Source organism: Nuphar pumila, chromosome 2, assembly GCF_984573655.1.
Source record: "Nuphar pumila chromosome 2, dmNupPumi1.hap1.1, whole genome shotgun sequence".
Lineage (NCBI taxonomy): Eukaryota > Viridiplantae > Streptophyta > Magnoliopsida > Nymphaeales > Nymphaeaceae > Nuphar > Nuphar pumila.
The window spans coordinates 56,165,590-56,179,979 of NC_143250.1; positions in this window are offsets into that span (position 1 = coordinate 56,165,590).

Genomic DNA, 14,390 nt, shown 5'->3' on the forward strand with positions numbered 1-14,390 from the left:
ATAGTAAAAATTTTGGAGTAAAAATTTTTTTTTTTAAATAGCGGAAGTGGGAAAACAGGAGTTGGGTGCATTACAGGGTAAAACAGAGGAGTAATAAAAGCATAGCATCCATTAATTAAAGCATTAATGTAATTAATTACATCCTATGACAAAAATGTAAATCTACTAATCAGAGTTCAAACAGGAAACACTGAAAAACTGATATCTCTTGACTGCTTCCAAATGCGACGCCATGATGCTCCATTTATTCGCTACCTGAAAAATGGTAAATTGATTGGAATTAGACTACAACTGTCTAAGTAGGTAATTACTATGATTTTTTTGCAGGAGTACTATATAACAAGTATGCAATGTGTTTGATTAACCATATCCAGTAAAGCATGCCACTAAGAAATAATTAACATGAGACTAATTTACTACATAGCACAAATTCTAAATCACAAAACATAACAAGACTTAACATCTAATCAAATAAGTAACACTGGTTTAAATACTTAATCACATGTTCAATTTTCTAATCACAAGTAAACAAGTTCAGGTATAGAGCTCTCAATATTTTTTTCAATCTCACTATTATACATCTCCAACTAGAATATGCGAACAAAAGCAGGCTGAAATCAAACTCACAGATATAGAGAGTTTATTTCTAAATAACCATATGCCAAAAGTGACCATTAACAAGTTAGAGTGCAAACCTGACGATCCCTTATTCAACAGATGGACCCAAAACGTTTTTATTTAATATTTTTCTTGGATTATCCTGCACCAAATTATTTACACCTCTCACCTCTAAAACACAAATAAGATCCTAACCCGTGCTTACATGTACACAATGTCTCACCCGACCCGCAGGCTCGGTCATGAGTCTATTATGTGAGAATTTGTAGGTAAGTTATATCCCATGGTCAATCACATAAATGCAATTATAAAGTTTCAAAACAACAGTCATTGCATAAGGCATAATTCTATTATCTCTCAATCATTGTATTAATACTTTATAGGAGCAGGGCACATAAATTCTGTCACTTGCATTAAAGAGTTTATAAACAGAATTTGACCATTGGCATATGGTACAGTTTACAAATTTTTTTTTTATAAGCAAAAACTTAAGGTACACCACCCTACATTATATGTATATTTGATTTTTTTTTATAATAATAGCTGGCAGAGACTTTTAGAAGCAAACCATGCATGTAACTATTTTGTAATTGATGAAAATTTCCAGAGGTATGTATGCAGTTCACGGTTGTCACAAAATGATAATTGCAGAGGAAAACACACAGTCCCCATTTCTCATTGCATAGATTAGGGATAATATAACGACATCTCCCAGATAAACTTTTCATTACCAATAAAATAGGTCAGGGGATATACAAGTTGTTCACCGATTTCTAGTTTTGAACTTACATAGAAATTAGCTATGCAAACACTGATTTTTAATCATGGAATCTAACGCCAAAGACATATTTTTGCAATTATGTAGTCATTGATTTCTGCCATTGAATTTGTTTTCAGACAATCAACTAATGTGCACCTGCAAACATTTAATTCTATTATCTAAGTTTGACATAGAAAAGATTGAATCAATATAAACACGTAGATTCTTTTCAGAACAAAACGCAGCAGTCGGTTTATGTTCAGGAACTTAGCACAGAAAAATCATGCTATTGAAAAAAATGTAGACTTGGGTTTCTATTGTTGAATATAATTCTGAAGACCAATTTCTGTCATTGCCCTCAACGCAGAAATGGATTTCTATCAATGAACTCAACACAAAAGAATAATTTCTGTTATTGAGCTTAAAGACGAAATTATTTTTTGTCGATGAATTTCATACGAATAGTCATTTGGTCATTGAACTTAACTCAGATTTGTCAAATGGAAATAAGTAGAGTTCTACCACGATCTCCATTTAGAATATTTCAGGAAATACAAATAAGGAAACACAGGTTTTTATTCATAGAACTTGACACAGAAATATTCTGCTGCATATACTCAACCCGTAATTTCTGTCTTAATATTTTTATATAGAAAATTTACTAATATGAACCCACAGATCCTGATTTCCATTATTGTACTTACATAGAAAAATCCAGATCCTGATTTCACGTCGATCGATCATACCCGAAGACATTGATCGATTAGCTTCACAGAAATCACATATTGTTGCATCTACACAAAACCCCACTTTTTTATTTTTTTTTTGGGTGAGTTGCAACTCATTGCAGGCTTGAAACTAAGTACATAGCAAAAATCACAGAATATCCTACCTCTTTGATGTTTTTTATTCTCTTTTCTTTGCAGATCTTGGATGCAACTGTGAGCCGTTCTCCAATTCCTGCGACAGCAAGACAATGAAAGGGAGAGGAAACATAGGGAAAGAAGAAATAACAAAAGAGTGAGTGAGATCCCAAAATGGAGAGTGGGGATGGGTTTTGAGGAGAGTGAGAGAGAATCGGGGAGGAAATTGTGGGAAAGTGGGGGTCGGTTACCCCAATTCTCCAGTGGTTGCGTTCTCTCATTTAACTCGAAAGAAATCCCTTTGTAGGGTTTGCATAATCCTCTATTTTAACCTTACATTTTTTTTTCGTGCTTTCATTTTAACGCACATGTATGTGCGACTTTGGATCGTCTGCGACCCACGACCCATACGCCATCTTGATTCCAAGTTGTGTGTCTATTCGGATCCATCCGCAGATCCATATCTTCTTCTATTTACACTAATATTTAAAAATTCCAGAGAAGGATCCAACTTGAATAATTATGGATCCGATTACTTTATCCTGGAGTTTACATAATTATACTGGATCCAAGATTCGTTTTGTTCATAAACCATTTAAGAGATTCAGATCTAAGGGTCTAAAATTTTCATCATACCCTGATTTGGAGCTATGGATCCAAGTTACCATACATGGATCTAGACCACTATTATGGATCCAAATAAAAAAAATTCTAATTGAAATATTGAAGATCTAAATAGGATGTCCGAGATCCAAGTATGAATAAACACCAATAAAATATCCCTGTATCAGCTCAATGACATAAATTTTAAGTTTATTTATCTAGTAAAATTCACGGTTATTACATCCTTTCCCCCTAAAAAGAATTTCGTCCTCAAAATTCGTTATAAGGACTAAACAATTAGACTGAGATATTTTCTCTTTCAAGGGGTCGTGTCAGCTTAAAATAAATCTTCAGTTGACTTCTTCGGGCAAAATTTAGCAATATGTCTTGGTTGCTCACATTTGAAACACTTGCCAGTATAGAGAGGGCAAACTCCGAAGGGATGATCTTCGTTGCATCGTCGACACGTTTGCTGAACATTTGGTTGTTGTGATTGCCTTCGTTGATGGTGGTCCTTATAGCCTTTCTAACACTTTTGCTTTTTAGCAGGTGGTGTGAACTCCCTTTCACTAGGATTTTTCTCATTAGTACTCACCTTGATCTGTTGCTCAGGTTTATTCCATTGATTCTTTTGCTCTTTGACCCAGTCTTCTTCCAATAGGGTCGCTACTTCGATGGCCTCATCGAGTGATTTTTGCCCTCGGGTGAACACTTTGGTCCTCAAAGCTGGCTTCAATCCACGAGCAAACTTCATTGCTCGATCCTCTTCCACGGTGTATACATTTGGGCAATATCATTCTAGACAGCGAAACTTAGTGATATAATCCGCCAGTGTTGTTGCCCCTTGTTGTAGGTCTAAAAATTCTTGCATCTTCTTACTACGTTCATGCTTAGAAAAATATGCAGAGTTGAAAACCTCAACAAATTCGTCCCAAGTAACCTTTTCATTCTGGAACTTGACCACAGAGATTGTGTCCCACCACTTCTCAGTGTGGTCCTTCAAACGATAAGTACCAAAGTTCACCTTGTGTTCCTCTGGAACATTCAGAATACGAAAAATATGTTCTATTTCGTGTATCCATGTCTCTACAGCTTCAGGGTCCGTCTTGCCCTTAAAAGCAGAAGGATCCATTTCCATAAAGCGCTTGTAAGTGATTGTCCCTATGTTCTGCCTATCTTGGGCCACCTGTTGGAGGTTCGCACCCACTTGTTGCATTGCAACCACCTGTTGTTGCACAACCTCGTCAAGGTTGTTCACAGTGTCCATGATATCGTTGCATCTGGCCTTCCATGCCATCTATCAGGACAGAAACATAATAATAGTTAATCGTTAGGTTACACAATTATGCTTGCTAAGTAATATCCCTAGCAATTCTTTCATAGTTCTCAAATGCACGATGCACAATTCAATCAGTGCCACAATAAAATTTATTGGTGCAATAACTCATTCTATACATATATTCTTCGAACAACCTCAAGCGACACCGCATAAGGCAGCTATTGTCAGAAAATCACCATTCTAGACAACCCACGTTAGAGAATTTCCACTCTAACACACTATTCAGAAAATTACCACTCTGATATCATAAATAAGGAGTCATCACTCGAATAACATCGTTAGAAGATCATCATTCTAACGGCATTGCTGAAGAATCATCACTTCATTAGAAAATTATCATTCTAATGACATCGTTAGAGAATCACCACTCTAATGCCATTGTTGAAGAATCACCACTTCAACAACATCATTAGGGAATCACCACCCTAACGACATAGTTATAGAATCACCACTCTAACTGCATTGTCGGAGAATCACCACTCCAACAACCTTCATTAGAGAATCACCACTCTAATGGCATCGTTAGGGAATCACCACCCTAGCGGCATCGTTAGAGAATCACCACTCTAACGGCATTGCCGGAGAATCACCACTCCAACAACCTTCATTAGAGAATCACCACTCTAATGGCATTGTTAGGGAATCACCACCATAGCGGCATCGTTAGAGAATCACCACTCTAACGGCATTGCCGGAGAATCACCACTCCAACAATCTTCATTAGAGAATCACCACTCTAATGGCATCGTTAGGGAATCACCACCCTAGCGGCATCGTTAGAGAATTACCATTCTAATGGCATTGTTGAAGAATCATCACTCCAACAACCCTCATTAGAGAATCACCACTCTAATGACATCATTAGAGAATCACCACCCAAAAGACAACGTTGGCATTACCAGGAATCACCACCTAAGCCAACACAACTCACCACAATCCCTTTCGACTGTGGTTGAGAAACAAGAATTCCCACAACGCTCTTTCAAAAACCATAACACCCAGAAGTCTGGTGTTATGTAGTCCCCAACTATGACCCTCTCAGGAGTCAATTGCCATCATCGGCAACCTAGAAGCCATTTGCTAAGTATATAACATCATTTACGTTCTCATCACCAAGAACAACTGGGGATCTACAACATCCTCCAATGAGGGACTCAAAGGTTCAACGGGCACAGACAAGGCTTTCGCCTTCAGTTCGAAAGATTATCCGAAAAGATACCCTTCATCAATGATAGGGTCACTAACAACTCCAACAAAGTTGGAAGAGGAAAAACATTAACTTAGAGCCTTATCCGATGACTCTTATAAAAACAATCATCGCTTCCAATATGATTGGAATAATAATTTTTTAGACTCGTTACGATTCACCAATCATTTTCGAGAAGGTAAAATACACAATCAGTCTCTGAGTTTCGGTCCAGAACTTCAACTCTCGCAGGAGTTGACACAGAACTAGCTTGGGAAGCTACGCCCTCAAGCGCATTCACGTTTCTCATCCAGAAAAATCGATACCGTACTTTAAGTGGCACTCATCTTCTATGTATCCTCTAATGGCTCACATGATGTAATTTGTCGCTCATCAGCTGCATTGCAGCAGTCTGTCAGCCTACCACTTCGGCCAGGTTATGTAGCATCTCCATAAATCATTGCAACGGTTTACCCAAGCCATTTGTTTGGGCAATAAAAAGGCCATTACAACCTTAGTGATAAATCCATGAAAATATAATATGCAATTATATATTTTTGTCTCTACATTAAGAAAACAACATTTCTACATACTTACAAAGCCATCGCGGTCGCTGGAAGAGCCAAGATCTCAGATTTTTCAGTTCTGCTCTGATACCAAAGCTGTAACGCCCCAACTTTTATAGTAAAAATTTTGGAGTAATTTTTTTTTTTGTGTTAGGTATATATTGAAAATACATAGCACTACCGCCCTGAACATTAAAACATAACACAACATAGAATCCTTCCTCTTGGCTGCTTTTCCCTCTTGTCGTGATTTTGTGAAGCCCCTTCTCTCTTTCTTTTTTTACATATTACAGAAAATATCTAAGGCAAATCAGGATCCACCGCTTGATTTCACGCCGATCGATCATACCCGAAGACATTGATCGATTAGCTTCACAGAAATCACATATTGTTGCATCTACACAAAACCCCACTTTTTCAAAAAAAAAAAATTGGGTGAGTTGCAACTTTTTGCAGGCTTGAAACTAAGTACATATCAAAAATCACAGAATATCCTACCTCTTTGATGTTTTTTATTCTCTTTTCTTTGCAGATCTTGGATGCAATTGTGCGTCGTTCTCCAATTCGTGCGACAACAAGACAATGAAAGGGAGAGGAAGCAAAGGGAAAGAAGAAATAACAAAAGAGTGAGTGAGATCTCGAAATGGAAAGTGGGGATGGGTTTTGAGTTGCGTGAGAGAGAATCGGGGAGGAAATCGTGGGAAAGTGGGGGTCGGTTACCCCAATTCTCCAGTGGTTGTGTTCTCTCATTTAACTCAAAAGAAATCCCTTTGTAGGGTTTGCATAATCCTCTATTTTAACCTTACATTTTTTTCGTGCTTTCATTTTAACGCACATGTATGTGCGACTTTGGATCGTCTGCGACCCACGACCCATACGCCATCTTGATTCCAAGTTTTGTGTCTATCCGAATCCATCCGCAGATCCAAATCTTCTTCTATTTACACTAATATTTAAAAATTCCAGAGAAGGATCCAACTTGAATAATTATGGATCCGATTACTTTATCCTGGAGTTTACATAATTATACTGGATCCAAGATTCTTTTTGTTCATAAACCATTTAAGAGATTCAGATCTAAGGGTCTGAAATTTTCATCATACCCTGATTTGGAGCTATGGATCCAAGTTACCATACATGGATCTAGACCACCATTATGGATCCAAATAAAAAAAACTCTAATTGAAATATTGAAGATCTAAATAGGATGTCCGAGATCCAAGTACGAATAAACACCAATAAAATATCCTTGTATCAGCTCAATGACATAAATTTTAAGTTTATTTATCTAGTAAAATTCACGGTTATTACAAGAGTCCTATTAAATTTTTCAGCTACACCATTTTGTTGAGGTATGCCTGGAGTGGTAGTTTGCAGTTTGATCCCATTGACTTTGCAATATTCAATAAATTCATTTGAGGTATATTCTCCTCCCCGATCAGACCGTAAAACCCTAATCTTCTTACCAAGTTGATTTTCGACTTCTTGACGATATTCTTTAAATTTATCTAATGCTTCAGATTTATAAGTTATAAGATAAACATAACTATATCTAAAAAAAATATCAATAAATGATATAAAAGAGTTGGAGTCTTGAAGGGACCACATATATCTGTGTATGATTTCTAATAATTCAGATACTCTAGTGACATTTTATGGGAATGGTTTCCTTATCATTTTTCATAAATACAAGGTTCACATCTATGAAATGATGATTAATTAAAGTCAGGTATTAATTGTAATTCAGTAAGTTTATTCATTTTTTTTTAAGTTAATGTGATCAAGTCTTTAGTGCCATACATTTACATCCACATTAAAGAAGTATCAATATAAGCAGAAGTCAAAGTAATTTTATTCATGTCTAAGTCATAAATTTTGAATAATCCTTGTCATTTTTTCATAAATACGAGATTCACATCTATGAAATGATGATTAATTAAAATCAAGTATTAATTATAATTCAGCAAGTTTATTCATTTTTTTAAGTTAATGTGATCAAGTCTTCGGTGCCATACATTTACATCCACATTAAAGAAGTATCAATATAAGCAGAAGTCAAAGTAATTTTATTCATGTCGGAGTCATAAATTTTGAATAATCTCTGGTTCTGTTCAAAGACCCCATCAAACATGACTCAATCATGTTTTCCTATAGTGACCTTCCCTGGTAAAAAAATGAACTTCAAAACCCTTGGCAACCAAGGTCGGGACAGACACTAGATTACGTCTCATGGATGGTACAAATAAGACATTGGACAACAAAACATTGTTTTTAGAGGTTTCAATCCGGTAGGTTCCAACACCCATAACATCAGAGTAGGTATTGTTGCCCATATACATTCGATGTTCACCAGGTTTATAGTCGATCATGTCCACCATCCCTTCTTTGTACATTGCGATATCACGCAGATAATATATCACCTCTCCTTTTTACTGATTGCTTCCATTGTTTCTGCCAGTATTATTATTTATCTGGATCCTGCAATCTCTCTTGAAGTGTTAAGGTTTTCCATACTTAAAACACTTCACTTGTGAGGCGGCTGCCTGCATCTTGTGGAATGTTGGACTAATTTTCTTATCAGATTTGCCATTTCTTTTAAAGTATTTCTTCTTGAATTGTGAGCATTTAGAAGGGTTATATCTCCGAGAAGGTTCATCTTTAGCGAAGTGTAATTGCTCTTTCATTCTTGTTGCATGCGTTGTTGCTCAATTTTTAGTTGAGCAGGAAGTTCTTAAAGGTTAGGTTTTTTGAATTCAACCTAAGAGCAGTTTGTATCATCTTCCAAGAGGATGGTAAACTATGCAAAATGATGGATATCTGCATTCGATCAGGAATTACATTCCTAACAATTGTCAGGTCCTTAGCCATAACCAACATTTTGTTGACATGGTCAACAACATTGTCATTTTCTTGCATACGACATGTATTGTATTATTCCAATAGAAGTTGAATGTGGGTTTCTGTAGTTGTGTCATATTTCTTAGATATGGCTTCAAACATTGACTTTCCTGTACGGTAATCCTCAAATACCCTAATGAGATCATCATTCATATATGTTAACATGATGGTTCTGGCCAACATGTTGTCTCTTTTGAATTTAGTATATGAGGTTTTAACCTCGTTAGAAGCAATAGGATCAGTGTCACTCATCTAAGTAGTAAGGACATTCTCGATGCCCTCCAGAGTCAGAATAAGAAGAATCCTCCTCTTCCAAATATGAACATTTGTGCCATTGAGTTTATCGGTTTTGGCTAATTCAGTAGCACAAACTCTACTTGTCATTCGTTTATTGTTAGTTATTTGAATATAGCATAACATGATAAGTTTAAGTTCAACAATCAACAAGTAGAATGACAGGAGAATATCAGTCATGAATGCATAAAAGTGCATGTTCATAATAAAAAAAAAATCATGATCAATTTCACTAGTTCATGCAAATAAAAAAAATGTATGGCAATCAAGCTCTTTGATTTTAACTAAAATTGAGCTAATTTGTACACTCTGACTACTTTTCTGTAATCTCAAAAAAGTTTGAGGACAGTTCTGTGATAATAATCCCCAAAAGTAGGACTTAAAAGGAAACATGGGGTTTTCTGCAAAAATAAAAAAAACTAACCCTGTTTCGATTTTTGTTTTTTGAGATTGAGTCCTTTTCTAAAAATACCAGCAAAAAACAACATTGTTGATGTAATTTAGGGACACAAAAGTAATAATCAGGAAAGAGAATGGTCCTACTATAATTTATAACAGAGAGATATAATCGACAATTAAATTAAAAGCATGGGCAATAAGGTAAATCAACCGCAATAGGACAAAACAATCTTTAATGTAAATGTGCAAGGTCAAAAAAGTAATTCAGTCGGTCAGGGACTTGACCAGAATAACTAAAAGAAAACTCGGCAAAACAGTAAATTGAATCTGACAGGGATATGATCAGACTTTCTGAAAAAGACCAGGGGTAAAAACATATTTTGACCTGGTAAACCATATATAATTCAATCTTTCTAAAAAAAAAATCAGAAGCTTCTCGATGAAGCTTTTGTTTGTTTGTTTGTTTGTTTTTTATTCAACCGACGAAAAAAAAAATCAATCATTGTCGGTTCGTTTGCCGAAGAGAAAAAAACTGACGATGGTGCCTTGTTTTCGAAGGCATCAAAGTTGCCTAGTGGTCGCCTTAGCAACCTTGCCCACTGTTGCAGCGGTGGAAGATGCTGAAAAAAATAATAATTTCAAACTACTCTCTGTCGTTCATCGAAAAAGACAACAACGTCAGACGGAGAGAAAACCTTCGGTCATACGCCAAAAAAAGGAAGAAAGAGGGGACGATCAATGTGCTTTTTCTCTTTTTTTTTTGTGTATGATAGTCGGCGAGAAAAAATGTTGATCTCCTTTGGCTTGTTCGCCAAAAAAAAGGAAAAAGAAACTGCCAGAATGCCAAAATTGTTCAGAGATCACCGAAAACAAAAAAAAATAAGGCAAAAAAATGGTAATCCCCTTTCCCCACCTTTTTTTTTGTTTTGGTCATTGATTGTTCTTGTTTTTTTTTTCAGTCGATGCGATCTGTTTTTATGATTGATCGCTGGAAGAAAAAAAGAGAAAAAAAAAACTGCAGTGATGAAGGTTCGATCTGTCAGTAAAAAAAACTTTTTTTTGTTGTCTCTTTTTTTTCGGAGGTCTGTTGGTGCCAATGACCTTCTTTTTAAGAGAAACAGAGGTCGTCGGTAACTAGCGACCCTTCATTTTTTTTTCTGCCTTTTGGGGTCGCCTAAGACCCTCTGAAACTGATACAGATCCCAGATGAGATATGTATTTTTTTTCTATTTCATTATAGAGAAAAAAAATTAACTCTTGTGACCTTCTTTTTCTTTTATATATATATATATATATATATATATTAATACGGAGGCCTCCCAATGCTGGCGACCTTCTAAAAACTAGAGGGCGAGATTTGTAACAAGCAGACTGAGTATAGGTCTGTCTCCCTTATGATTTGCAAACAAGAGCAGGGGTCGTCGAAATTCGATGACCTGCCTGATATCTCAAAATAAAAACACTAACCTGTTTTGCCAAAAAAAAATTTGGTGACGGTTGTTCGATGATTCGGTAATGCACACCGCGAACCTGCTCTGCTACCACTGTAGGATCGATATTACTGAGTCAACTAGGGGGTTGAGATCGGTTTGTAAATGTCCTGATTCAAAGGGAGCTTTAACTCACGCTTATGTGTCATGGTGAGTAATCCCTCCTCCAATTTATAGAAGAGGGTTAACCGTTTACCCCTTTTGGTAATTGTTTACCCCATCAATCTATTACATTGTTTCACCTGGAGCTTATCCAAAATGAGAAGACCATTTTGGATAAGGCCCTGATCCAGGGCAATTTCATCTGTTAAGGAGCGAGTGGGCCCTCCTCTCTCTTTAACGAATGGGATTCTTCGTGAAGCATGGCCACAGTTATCAACACCCCCCACCGGAAGTATGGGTGAAGGCTCACATAATCAACATATATGGCAACAGTTGGCATATGGGATACACGTTGCGCAACCACAAGGGAGAAATCTTGGAAGCGGGAGGCTGTATTAAGCAAGGAAGCTTGAAAGATAGGGAATGAGGGGCATGGGTTGATTTCTTTTTATGTTTTTTTAATAGTATTTAGATTTTTATTTTGTTTTTAAATAAGATGAATATTTAATTTAGGTATTTTATGTTTTTAATTAACATTAAACATTATGATTCTAGATGCTTGAATAACATGAATGTATAATTGATGATGTAAGAATTAGGGTTTCGATTTGTATTTGTATAAATGTCATGAATTGTGGATTATTCTTTTATGGTGTTATGTATTTAATACTTGATTTTAGTTAGAACTTAAAATTTTAGAGTTTTTCTTTTGTTTCAATTAGTATAGATGAGCATTTTAGGTTTTTTTTTTCAATTAGCATGTGAGGTTCTGACTGTGTATTTGTCGCCACCCTAGCTTAAATTCATGGCTCGACCCCTGATTCTATGCAACCTTGGCCGGTTTCTGTTGACGTGGATTGATGCAAAGGATCCCTAGGAGGGTTTGGTAGTAAATAACCCCAATATTCTTGGGCTTAAATTATAAGAAACATAATAGTCTCTCTTCCTCTCATAGCCGACAACTTGCCCTATGTGTTGCATACAACAATCAACATGGCAGAGAATTTGAATAAGTTGGAATTTAAATTATCACACCTCAAAACAGATCCAACCATGAAAATTGAATAGATGAATAATTTGAATTCTCAAACCCTCAAATTCACCCCAATCCAAACACACTATTAATGAAACTTGAGTTTTGGGCTGCATGTCTAACCATATTGGTGGTTTCTCTTTGTTATAAAAAAGTAACCAAAGGAATACATCCAGGTCGTTATCAAGTCAAATTGCAGCATAGTTATGTTCCACTTGCCCTGGTCCAAATCTGCATCACTTGGCATGACAACAGAGTTTTCAAGGTTTTTTTCTAATAATGAGAGCCTGATAATTATAAGTTTTAACTTTTAACTACTCAAAATCATTGACAGAAGACACAATGTAAATGAATGAAGCATCCAATAATGGCCTATGGTAAATCTAAAACAAAAGGAAAATGATATCTTGAACCAGTTGTGTGTGTTTTTTTTTTTTTTTGAAAATGTGGAACTTAGAGAAATATTTTGACACTTGTAAAGCTATCGATATTTTTCCATGGAATTCTCCTTCACTTCTTGGTTACTTCTTAAATATGCACCTGATTATGTATAATTGTCTGTGGCATGATAGAAACTTGAGTTTTGGGCTCTGTTCTGGATCAAGTATCACTATCGTAACAACGACTAGCTAGGTTAAATGGAAAAGTATGGCAAGAAATTAAGTGAGAAGTGATGCATTTTCATAAGAAAAATATTATTTTCTCATATAACAATAAGTTCAAATCAATCATGGGATCTATTGTCCCAAGTAAATGGGGAAATAAATCCCAGTCAAAGAAACTTTCATGGGATTCGAACTTACATCCCTCCTCTCAGGTGGCTTCATTTTCCATGAAAGTCATTCCCACCCATAATTTGTGGTCTCTCTCTCTCAAAATGTAAATGGGTTGGATATAAAAATTTAGCAAAATCAAACTAATTGGATTAATTAATATTGGATGAAATATTGTTTCACTCAAATGCAGTTAATTTTGCATCTGATTCATTTATATTCAGATGAACTATAACTGAATAAATAATGTTGGATCCAACCTGTTTGGATATGAACCAAATCCAATTTGGATCTCCAACTTATTTTATGACAAACAAATTGACAAACTTAATCACGTCCCAGTTCATATAGGTCAAAACAAGCATAAGAAACACAAGATTGTCAATAAATGCTATATGATGCATTTTTCCCTTTTATAATGGCACCCTAAATTTAAAAATGACTTATCAGAACAATCACTTTTGGTTGGGATTGCAAACTCTAAAATATCTATATTAAGGTTTCACAAAACAGTAACTCCAAAATTTTAAAATGGAAGAGACTAGGAAAATGAGAGAAGTAATGTGCTTACCCACTCAATAAAAGAAATCCAAAAGATGACTCATCAATGATGATGAAATATATGCAACACAAACTACTACAAAATAAAACTAAATAATTAGGGTTTAGGAATAACTACCAAGATCAATCAATGGGGTAACCACCAAGCATTAGTCTCCATCTTTTGGGGATGCAACACAAACAATAAGGTGGCTCTCCATGTATGGCCACCAATTCTGTGGAGAGGGTTGTCCATTTTTTGTTTAAAAGGCAAGCTGGGTTTAGGCAGACCCCACCAGTTATTATTCAACCTACAACTGGGGTTTGAACCTGCAACGTCCCACCACAAGGAGACATGCACTGACAGCTCCCACCAACCACCCGGAACCCCACCTTGGTGGGTGGGCTGTCCATTTCTTGGATGTATAATGCCACATGGCTCATCACATGGCCTCTGAATGATTGATGTGATGAAGATCGGCCATAACTATAAGATCATGTTTCGGTGTCAAATTAATTATTGAGCATATCAGGTTAGAGGCACTTCTGAAGATACGAGATGAACGGCAACCCAAATACCATCATTTTCCTTGTTTTTCAGCCGTTTATTTTTTGTGCTTTAGATGTTGTTCATCTACTGGATGAATGGCTATGAAACTTTTTGTCGCACCCATCTGAGAAGTAAACTATCCATCCAACCATTGTGTTTGGATCATCGTAAGGATGATCGGCATCCAAGGCATCTCTGACGGAGGTGAATCTGACCTGATTTGGTCTCAATTAATTACAGTGTCCCAGCATAACATTATGCTTATCCAACCCAATCATTGGGATTATGTCCATTATGGGGAATGATGTGCTCAATGATAATGACTATGACAGTGAATGATGTGGCTTCTTTTTTTTTTGTTTTCGATAGAGAAAGT